We start from the raw sequence: 10,293 nt of genomic DNA on the forward strand, positions 1-10,293 counted from the left end.
ATCTGTCTGTAAACAATTGTTGGAAAAAGTACTTGTGTCATGCCAAACTAGATGTCCGAACCAACTTGCCAATACTATAGTTTGTTAAAAAGAAATTTGTGGAGTGGTTGAAAAATGAGTTTTAATGACTCCAACCTAAGTGTATGTAAACTTCCGACTTCAACTGTATAACCAACATGTCATTGAAGTTTTATTTATGCCATCAAACTCACTCTTGACCAATCAGAAAAATCGGTCATCCTGTTGGGTGACCAATCAGCTGCTAAGAAGAGACCAGAAGGATCACTAGACACGTTTCTGACATTTTAACAGTACAGACTACAGGAGGTAACCCGGTTGCCAGCGGTAACTGACAGCTTTATGGTCCTAAAGCTTTAAAGTAAAACCTCCCACCCTCCAGGACAGCTTTTACCGCCTTCTATCAAATATTTGTCTCATAGTGATTGTGTTTCTGGATTTCTTGCTGTTTGATTAACCTTTTTATCGACCACAGGTACTTGATTACAAATCCCAACAACTAGCGTCTTTAAACAAGCAATCAACATGTTGTTCTAAAGAGCTCCCAGGGCTCCTCTTAAATAAATGAAGGGGTGGTTTCTTAAATTGCCACAGAATGTTGCCATATGTACTCCTGGATAGAAAATCCAGCCCTGCGTAAATCCTATCTTATCTCTGTTTTTCTTACCAGATTGGAGCCTATTTCTCTGATATCAGCCACAGTAATGAACACATTTACCATTGTTTCTTGCACACCCCACGTATGTTTTCCAATACAAAGCCCTGCCAGATAACATTCATGTTTGTAAAATAAAAGGACACCCCTCCCAAGACAAAATGTGCAATTTCATTAAAAATAACTATTATTAGGGTTTGGAATCAGCTGATGTTGTACAGACATTACACCGAAGAATTTCACGAGGACTGATCATAGAGGGAAATCATATTATTAGTTTGTACAAGATACATTTAGGATATTTAATTGCTAATATTTATGTCACATTTTTGCTTTAATGTTTTCTGTAAGGTTCCCATACATTAATCAATTTCTTATCTCATAAAACCCCACAAAAACTTAGTTTTAGGAAAACAATATATTATCTTGCTCATGGGTGTGGGGAGGTTTGGCCCTTTTTGTTTAATGAGGTAATTTCAGGACAATAATGTCTGTCCATTTAAGGGGACCCCTTTTGACTCAATAGCACCACCAGAGGAAAACTTCTCTGGATGAGAAGCAGGGCACTATTCCCAAGGTCGGGCTGCTAAACACATAGGGACAGAGAAGCAAATTCTGGTTTGTTCCCAGTAAAATTTGGCTTTTTAAATACTTTCTCACTATAATGAAAAGCAGGTCCAGAGAAGAATACAGACTGGACTAGTGTGTGTCGGTGTGTATGTGTCCCTGCTGCCACAATCTATGTGGGGACAGGAAGTAAGTGGAAGTCCAGAGAGAGAGAGAGAGAGACAGAGAGAGACAGAGAGAGAGAGAGAGAGAGACACACACCGAGCGAGAGTGAGAGAGAGACACACACACAGAGCGAGAGAGAGACACACACACACAGGGCGAGAGAGAGAGCGAGACACACACACACACACAGAGCGAGAGAGAGCGAGACACACACACACAGAGCGAGAGAGAGAGCGAGACACACACACACACACACAGAGAGTGAGAGAGAGAGTGGGAGAGAGAGAGAGAGAGAGACACACAGAGCGAGACACACATACAGAGCGAGAGAGAGAGCGAGACACACACACACAGAGCGAGAGAGAGAGCGAGACACACACACAGAGCGAGAGAGAGAGCGACACACACACACACAGAGCGAGAGAGAGAGCGAGACACACACACAGAGCGAGAGAGAGAGCGAGACACACACACACAGAGCGAGAGAGAGAGCGAGACACACAGAGCGAGAGACACAGAGAGAATAGAGACAATGAGAAAGAAGAATAGAAAGAGAGTAGATAGAGAAAAAGATAGCAAGTGAGAGAGTCAAGTCCTGCAACCATATGATAAATACAACCATCAAAATCATGACAAGAACGGATACATCGCTTCAAGGGTCCTGCATGTGTTTCAAGCTGTACATTGCACACAATACACATCACTGAAACAATATCATATTTCCTCCAAAAAAATGTAATTTACTATACATGGCCATGAGTTTGATCCACTGAAAGAATTTGCTTCCATACAGAGTCTATAATACTCAAGGCCTGTCTAGTGTTAAACCTATGGCAACTAATCCTCTGACATATATTCTACTTCGTGTTGCTAACAACGCCTTCCCTCTAGGGAATGCACATTTATGGGACTCAGTGCAATTGGGCCATGAATAGCGTCTCCTAAAATGTATTAACCCAATGAGGGGTAAAATTGGTTGTTCCTCGTTGGGCCTAGCTGGGGGTTTGTGGGTAAGGTTTTATAGTTTATCGTTACGGTGACGACATGACATTGCATTGAGTGTAACTAAGACCCACCTGAGATGTTGAAGGTGTGTGTGTGTGTGTGTGTGTTTGTACGTGTGTGCGTGTGTCTGTGTGCGTTTGGGTGTTGAATGCGTGCCTGTGCGTCAGTTTCTGTGTGTGGGGGCAGGGGGGGGGGGGGGGGGGTTCTACAGGTAAAAGCATGGGGGAAATGGTTGAAACTTTGAACCTCAACACGAGCTGAAGAAATGAACTTAACTTCCATTAGAAGAGCTGCAGCTCATGTCGAGAAGCTCACTTCAGACAATCACTGGTACAGCTGATTAGCTGTCTTAAGTCAGATTTCAAGAAAAGCGAAATTAAGTGGAGACTTTTCTACTACGCTCATCACCAATGGGAACCATCGACATGGCTGGTTATCTTCCAGAGTGAACACCAGTAGAAGACGGGAAAGGGGAGACCCCTTTCGGACAATCAGAGCCATACAGCTGGAACGCCAACAACTTTCCGAGAAGGTTTGGTTCCGACCAAGACAAATGACGAACAAAGGCATTTCACACGTAAATACATTCTTATTCCAAGCGGGTGGCGGTTTGTGTACAATATGGTTAATGGGACAATAGTTATAGAATGTGTGTCACGGCCGTCGTAGGGAGGAGACCAAGGCGCAGCGTGATAAGCGTACATTGTTCTTTATTTAAAGAATGAACACTGAACAAAACTAACAAAACGAACCGTGAAGCTAATATGGCTAGTGCAGACAGGCAACTAAACATAGAATAAGAACCCACAAATACCCAAGGGAAAATTGCAACCTAAAATGGCAACCTAAATATCCCCAATCAGAGACAACGATAAACAGCTGCCTCTGATTGGGAACCAATTCAGGTCACCATCACAACCCTAGACAATACAAAACAAGAATACACACCCTCGTCACACCCTGACCTAACCAAAATAATAAAGAAAACATAGATAACTAAGGTCAGGGTGTGACAGTACCCCCCCCCCCCCAAAAGGGGCAGACTCCCGACCGCAAACCTGCATTTATAGGGGAGAGTCCGGGTGGGCATCTACCATCAGTGGCGGCTCTTGTTCTGGACGCCGCCCCCCCCATCTTTACACTGATCCCTCCGCCTTTGTAGATCCGGACTGTGGATCATCGCCGGAGGCTCTGGACTGTGGATCATCGCCGGAGGCTCTGGACTGTGGATCATCGCCGGAGGCCCCGAACTGGAGACCGTCGCTGGAGACCCCGGGCTGGGGACCTTCGCTGGAGACCCCGGCCTGGGGACCGTCGCTGGAAACCCTGGACTAGGGACCGTCGCTGGAGATCCCGGCCTGGGGACCGTCGCTGGAAACCCCGGGCCGGGGATCTTCGCTGGAGACCCCGGGCTGGGGATCGTCGCTGGAGGCCCCGGACTGTGGCCCGTCGTTGGAGGTTCCGGGCTGTGGCCCGTCGTTGGAGGTTCCGGGCTGTGGCCCGTCGTTGGAGGTTCCGGACTGTGGCCCGTCGTTGGAGGTTCCGGACTGTGGCCCGTCGTTGGAGGTTCCGGACTGTGGCCCGTCGTTGGAGGTTCCGGACTGTGAAACGTCGCCGGAAGCTCTGGACTGGGTACTGTCGCCGGATGCTCTGGACTGGATACTGTCGCCAGAAGCTCTGGACTGGGTACTGTCGCCGGAAGCTCTGGACTGGGTACTGTCGCCGGAACCTCTGGACTGGGTACTGTCGCCGGAAGCTCTGGACTATGGAAGCACACTGGAAACCTGATGCGTGGTGCCAGAACTGTTGGTACCGGGCTGAGGGCACGCACCTCAGGGCAAGTGCGGGGAAGAGGCACAGGCCGTACTGGACTGTGGAAGCGCACTGGAGGCCTGATGCGTGGTGCCGGAACTGGTGGTACCGGGCTGAGGACACGCACCTCAGGGCAAGTGCGGGGAAGAGGCACAGGCCGTACTGGACTGTGGAAGCGCACTGGAGGCCTGATGCGTGGTGCCGGAACTGGTGGTACCGGGCTGAGGACACGCACCTCAGGGCAAGTGCGGGGAAGAGGCACAGGCCGTACTGGACTGTGGAAGCGCACTGGAGGCCTGATGCGTGGTGCCGGAACTGGTGGTACCGGACTGAGGACACGCACCTCAGGGCGAGTGCGGGGAGGAGGAACAGGACGTACTGGACTCTGGAGGCGCACTGGATGTCTGGTGCACGGTGCAGGTATTGGTGGTACCGGGCTGGGGACACGCACCTCAGGGCGAGTGCGGGGAGCAGGAACAGGATACACTGGGCCGTGGAGACGTCCTGGATGGATGCCCATTCTAGCCCGGCAAATGCGAGGAGCTGGAATAGATCACACCGTGCTATGAATGCGAACTGGAGACACCGTGCGCATTTCTGCAAAACATGGTGCCTGACCAGTCACACCCTCCCCACGGTAAGCACGAGGAGTTGGCTCAGGTCTCCAACATGACTCAGCCAATCTCCTCGTGTGCGCCCCCCAACAAAATTATTGGGGCTGCCTCTCCGGCTTCCGTGCTAAACGTGTCCCCTCATATCGTCGCCGTTCATCCCGTGCTATCTCCACCTGCTTCCATGGTAGGCGATCCTCTCCTGACAATATTTCCTTCCACGTGCAGGATCCTTTACCGTCCAGGATTTCGTCTCATGTCCATGCTGTCTGCTCCATCAAACGCTGCTCCTCCTTTTCACGCTGCTTGGTCCTTTTATGGTGGGTTCTTCTGTCACGGACGTCGTAGGGAGGAGACCAAGGCGCAGCGTGATAAACGTACATTCTTCTTTATTTAAAGAATGAACACTGAACAAAACGAACAAAATAACAAACGAACCGTGAAGCTAATATGGCTAGTGCAAACAGGCAATTAAACATAGCATAAGAACCCACAAATACCCAAGGGAAAATGGAAACCTAAATATGAATCCCCAAACAGAGATAAACAGCTGTCTCGGATTGGTAACCAATTCAGGCCACCATAGACCTACATATGCCTAGACTTACAAACAACCCTAGACAATACAAAACAAGAATACCCACCCTCGTCACACCCTGACCTAACCAGAATAATAAAGAAAACATAGATAACTAAGGTCAGGGCGTGACAATGTGTCCCTTTTTCTCTCTCTTCCCCCCTACCCCCTCTCCATCTATGTTGTAACAAACTGTCATATCGTGTCAGTCCACTAGGGACCTTTGTCTCATGTAAGTGTGTGTGTGTATATTCTGTGTTATTATTTATTTAGCTAGTAAATAAATTAGTAAACCAATTTGTGTAGTACTGAATAATGCGCAAGGCTGGGGTTTTTGCAGATCCAAGAAGGTTACGATTGTTCAGAAGGAGTGTTTGATAATGATTAATAAGATGACTGTTTATCGATGTTATAGGTAAAGACCTTATTAGAGTTTAATTCGGGAGATGGTAACACTCTAAACAACTTATTCCGTGGTGCCCCAAATCCTAATGAGTTAATTGTTAAATTATTCATTTAAATCTGGGTAACAATTAAACATAGTTAGTGGATTAAATAAATAACATTTATCAGATTAATGAAAGTAAAGTTATGACATATTGGAGCCCCCGTGCGAGGAATCTAAGACAGAATTAGGCCTTGCTGTTGAATTCAGTCTATATGAAGTGTGTAGCAGATAAAGTTATACACCAATAAGCGCTGTAGGCAGGATTATTTTTGAGAGTGATTGTGTGTGATTCCCCTCCGTTGTAGGGAGAATTACAAAATTTCTAAGAGCTAGGCCATATGTACCAGCCGATTCAAGAAATTTGAGAAATAGATTTGTTTGGCCAAAGCAAAGTTCTATCACTGTCTCTCGCGTTTCAGGAGCGTGAGTAGACCACGGCGAGTATTTCTTTACCGCGTGTTATGGTAACATCGCTAGAAAAAACACCTATTGGGTTGAACGCGAGACTTTGTTAGTAAACCACTGGTCGTGTATTGAAGGGGACCCTGTATGTGTGCTTGGAAGTTAAGATTCCTGTACAACAACCGCTAGCTCTGCATTTGATGCTAAGCAAACAAAGAAAGAGCAGCCATTTTCCTTTGTTCACGGCAAAATCCCATGATTGCGGGAGTCCCGTGTGATTTCAGCTTTCAGGGGTAAGTGACCCCTTGTGGTGAAGAATTGACAGTCATTTTTTTGTAAAAAACAATGTATCCGTTGTGAGGGACAACGTCTCCTCACATTTGTAACAACTGGATACACTTTATTAATAATATCCAACCAATCTCAATTGATTAGATATTATTGTCTCATTCGATTTAACATTAACATTGCTTAATCAATTAAAATTGCTTTTGCAAGCCTCCCGGGTGGCGCAGCGGTCTAGGGCACTGCATTGCAGCGCTAGCTGTGCCACCAGAGATTCTGGGTTTGCGCCCAGGCTCTGTCGCAGCCGGCCGCGACCGGGAGGTCCGTGGGGCGACGCACAATTGGCCTGGCGTCGTCCGGGTTAGGGAGGGTTTGGCCGGTAGGGATATCCTTGTCCCATAGCGCACCAGCGATTCCTGTGGCGGGCCGGGCGCAGTGCGCGCTAGCCAAGGTTGCCAGGTGCACGGTGTTTCCTCCGACACATTGGTGCGGCTGGCTTCCGGGTTGGATGCGCGCTGTGTTAAGAAGCAGTGCGGCTTGGTTGGGTTGTGTTTCGGAGGACGCATGGTTTTCGACCTTCGTCTCTCCCTAGCCAGTACTGGAGTTGTAGCGATGAGACAAGATAGTAATTACTAACAATTGGATACCACGAAATTGGGGTGAAAAAGGGGGTAAAATAAAAGAAAAAATAATTTGCTTTTGCAAATTCATTGAAGTCCAACTCCCACATTACTGATCCATTATTGATGAATCATTACCGTCTATGTCACGACTTCCGCCGAGGTTGGTCCCTCTCCTTGTACGGGCGGTGTTCGGCGTTTGACGTCACCGGTCTTCTAGCCATCGGTGATCCATCTTTAATTTTCCATTGGATTTGTCTTTATTTTCTACACACCTGGTTTTCATTATCCAATTACATGTTCATGTATTTAACCCTCTGTTTTCCCCATGTTTGTTGTGCGTGATTATTTCTATGTTCAGTTCGATTCATGATAGCTAGTTTTTCAACGGGTGCTGTGTTCACCCGTGAGTAATATTTACAGTTGGTTTTTTGGTCAAGTGTATGTGTTTACCTTGTGCCTTTATTTTTTGAGTAAAGTAAGTTGCTCACTCATTTTGCTCTCCTGCGCCTGACTTCATGAACCAGCTACACTCACCTTCTGACAGTCTATAAATAGATTAAAATCATTTTTGTAGCTTCCAACGACTCAAAACCCAACTTTAAAAAAATATAAAAATAATTGTGCAAGCTATCAGAGGGGGTGGTCCCCATTCCCCCCCTAATTAGTGAATCCTCACCCGTAGAAGGATTGATCGCTGACCTCAGCCGCAATATAAACCCAAACTATGCCATAAGCATGAAAACAGCAGAAATTGCATCAGACACCCTCCAAAATAAACCATCAGGCACAGGCCTTGTAAAGGTTCTCTCTAGTTTAGCCCTGATGTGTGGCCTCCAGCAGAGATTGACATCGGTCCAGTACCGCAGTCCGCAGCAGAAGCATGAGCAAGAAACGGTTGACATGAAGGGACAGGTAGAGAGAACCAGGAAACTAGATAAATCTGACCAATTATCTACAAAAAGGAACACGCAACTTGATAACATGCATGAGCAGTAATTCTAGTCCAAATGCTGCAGACCAAGCACGATCAATTAGAATGAATTTATGAACACAATGACCAAGTTGGATGAAAAAACAGCGGAACTCAGCGGAAGTCGTTGATCAAATGATTGATGAGAGAACCCAGGTGAGAAAATGGAAAAATGTATCTCCAAGCAAGCGGAGGAAATCTCATCACTGACTCTCTTACGCCACCCTCAAGACCTTTACCTGTAAACCATGGCAGATAAATATGAGGCCGAACAGAGCCAGTGCGACACTCACGTGTCTAAAATAGGTACTCTACGCGCATAAGTGGACAATGCTATGCAGCAGAATACCACCCTTAGGTACCTTCTGGAGGAATTCTAGAACGGTCACGCGCTACAGCGTGACTACCCAACCAAGCAACCGGAGCTCAGTATACAAAGGAGTGAAGACGGAAAAAGGTTTCAGACTTTGCCTCTCTCAGGTGTCCCTCAGTATTCTCCTCTTGGCCAATCGGCACAGAGTAATATGGAGCCTCCTCGCCAACAAAGCCAAAGCTTGGTTTCTCCTCTTGGCCTTTCGGACCCAATTTCCCCACAAGATGAAGACAACCCTCTCTGCGCATTTGGCACGGAACGCCTTGACAAAATCGTCTAAAACTTCTGCACTTTTGACCCCGTTCCATGGAAACCAAACGATACTGATACTTTCTTAGCAGACATAGAAGGCTCCTTGGATGGCTACGGGTACAAACAGGCTTTATAGACAAGTGACAAGGTTCATCCGTCTACAACAGCAACACATGCAAAACGACTACGTGAAACTTGCCACAGCTTTGAAAATAGAATTCAGTGGTTCGGCAACTCGCAAACACAACAGCTCGCTGGCTAACATTGTCAAACAAGCTCGGAAGGAACACCCACAAGCATATTATCATAGGCTTCTTTCAGCGTACTTTGGCCTACTCACTGAAACAGGAATGGAAGAGCTATTGCCATTCAAACAAATGTTTCTGTCGAACATGTATCCCCGCTTCATTAACTACTTGGGCCCCACAGCTTACGATGGTCTGCCAACCTTACAACTCAGAGAACTTGCGAGCACAGCTTTTGAGGCATCAAAAGTGAGCCACGCTAAGAGCCCTGACATCTCGGGTTTAAAGATTGAACTGGAGCACTCACTCCAGTTAGAGGGTGCGTTAACAGGGATAGGAGCATTGAAAGATGACGCACAACAAAGGTATCTACCACAAAATAGATATAAAGTACGTCGCCAGCGCAATGACTACCGCTACAATCAATCTGATCGCTACGTTCTTGCACCCAACCCACACAAAGTGTCAAGGCACAAGGGTAACAAGGGTGACAAAAGGTTCAATGACCGACGCATAGACCAATACTCTCTAGAAGCTCTGCTAAGAGAAGTACAAAAGCGCCAACATTTTGAGAAAATGGAAAAAGATAAGTCACCATGACTAGGCATGGATTTGCCGGACAACAGGTCCGCTGAAATTAACTCCATTGGTGAGAACGTAAACAATCAAATTACTCCCTCTCTCAATCGAAACCCTATCCAGGGCCCGCTCAATCAAGAAACAAGCCCACGGGCTTTGACTACAGACTAGGATTCAAATGTTGTGATGCACCAGGTAAACATTGCAATAGTCAATTCCACTCAAACTCCGATGAGTGATATGTTTTAACCACGTACACAAATGACACATCACGCCTTCGTAAACATTCACTCCACTTTGTGGGGAATATGACCACAAAGCGCAACTCAGAGGCCATACATCAAAACAGTCCTGGAGGACTGCTTAACTTGTGATGCGCTAATTGATTCAGGCTCGACAATATCGCTCATCTCTCAAACATTGTTCAATGATATCAAAAGGGCTTTGAACCCAGATAAACGTTGGTTAAAAACAGAATGATGTGACACTGAACTTCGAGGTTTCACTCAGACTACCTCGCCTCTCACAATGCAACTCATGCTGAAACTACACTTCCAAGACGTATTGCTTGCTCACCCTGTGTATGTTACCAGCCTCGAAACTGAACATCTGCTACTCGGAGCAGACTTGATGGGTCGTTTGGTCCCACTAATGGATTAGGAAAACAACCAATTGTGGCCACTGACCACACTGGCTTCTCCTAACG

The sequence above is a fragment of the Salvelinus fontinalis genome, chromosome 3 (genome assembly GCF_029448725.1).
Source record: "Salvelinus fontinalis isolate EN_2023a chromosome 3, ASM2944872v1, whole genome shotgun sequence".
NCBI lineage: Eukaryota > Metazoa > Chordata > Actinopteri > Salmoniformes > Salmonidae > Salvelinus > Salvelinus fontinalis.